Source organism: Hipposideros armiger, unplaced genomic scaffold, assembly GCF_001890085.2.
Source record: "Hipposideros armiger isolate ML-2016 unplaced genomic scaffold, ASM189008v1 scaffold_644, whole genome shotgun sequence".
NCBI lineage: Eukaryota > Metazoa > Chordata > Mammalia > Chiroptera > Hipposideridae > Hipposideros > Hipposideros armiger.
The window spans coordinates 381,318-382,948 of NW_017731994.1; the positions used below are offsets into that span (position 1 = coordinate 381,318).

The 1,631-nt window shown below is 42.3% G+C and overlaps 1 pseudogene; it reads left to right on the forward strand.

Annotated features, from left to right (window-relative positions):
- The first annotated feature begins 486 nt into the window (after positions 1-486).
- LOC109372561 (bisphosphoglycerate mutase-like) lies at positions 487-1,347 on the forward strand (annotated as a pseudogene).
- The last annotated feature ends 284 nt before the right edge of the window (positions 1,348-1,631 follow it).

A 1,631-nucleotide genomic window follows, 5' to 3' on the forward strand; every position in this document is an offset into this window, starting at 1 on the left:
TTTTGAGAACAAGTTTTTCCTATATGTCAAACTTAAGAATGTGCTACAGGGCCGGCCGAGTGGCGCGATGGTTAAGAACTCGCTTGGGATGCCAGAGGGCCCCGGTTCGGATCCCACATATGAGGGCCAGTGACACTGCCCTCTACAGCTAAGATGCTGAACAACAGCTCAACCTGGAGCTGGGCTGCCATGAGTCGCCGGCGACGGCGTGGGCTGCAGTCCCTGTGGCAGTGGATTGCCATGGGCTACCGTGTGTGGCCAGCAGCCAGCGTGAGCGGCCGTCCAGAAGCCGGCGACTGATCTGCCTCGCCAGAGAAGAGCGCAATGATGGTGCCAACTTGGGCCAGTGAAGCAACATCCTCCACAACTAGACTGAAGAACAAAACGACAGCAACTTGTCTGTTCCCCTTTCCCCAATTCCCCAGCACTGTTCCCATCCCCCCAATTCCCCAATAAAAAAAAAAATCTTTTTAAAAAAAAAAAAGAATGTGCTACAAGAAGCATTGCAAACTGAAAGCCCTGTTGAAGTTGAGCCATCAGTATGTCCAAGTACAAACTAAGTTAAGACATGGAGAGGGTGCTTGGAATAAAAATAATTATTTTTGTATCTGGATGGATCAGAAACTGAAGAGTGAAAGAATGAAGGAAACATGGAGCTGTGGGAAGAAACTAAAAGCGTTCAACTTTACGTTTTATCTTGTATTCACATCCATATTTAATCAGTCTGTCCACACAGTCTGGCAGATCCTGGAAGAGCTGGGGCAGGAATGGGTTCTGATGCAAAGCTCCTGACATCTAAATGAGCATCACTATAAAGCCTTGATCAGTGTCAACAGGGAGAAAATGGCTTTAAATCATGGCAAAGAACAAGTGATGCTCTGGAAAAGAAGCTACAGTGTGACCCCACAACCCATACAGGACTCTCATCAATGCTATCATGAAAAATACAATGGCCAGAGGTAAACAGTGTGCAACGTACCTATGGATGAGCTCAATGATCTGAAACCTTCAAAGATGGTCTGGAGAGACTCCTTCCCTTTTGGAATAAAAGGGTTTCTACTGGAAGTGTTAATGGACAAAACCATTCTGATATCTGCTCTTGGAAATATGCTGTAGAGCACTTTGGAAACATCTTGAAGGTATCTCAGGTGAAGATATTATCAACATTACTCCTCTTCCTGGAGTCCCCATTCTTTTGCAACTGGATAAGAACCTGTATGCTTTGGGGCCTCAACTGTTCCCGGTGACCAAGAAGCTATATATAAGCATCCATTAAGACAGTAGAGGAATCTAAGAAAAGTGAAACAAGCTGAAAAATATTCCTTCCCAGGTACTGGCTTGAAATAGCTGCAAATGGATTAGAAAAAAAAAAAAATGCTGAAAGTAAAAATGTACCCTCGAGTGTACATCTGAGTTACCTCTTAAAGAACAGAGAATACAACCCTACTATTTGTCAATTATAATGAATCAATTTATAAGTCAAATTACTATTATAATTCATTTTGCATATTAATAGATTTGTTTTAAAATATGCCTTACTAAGTGTGCATCTGAAAATTTTACATTTTTCCAACAACGACAGTTGTTTTTATTAATTTTATCAAGCCGCCATAATGTTCTTGAGGACAATG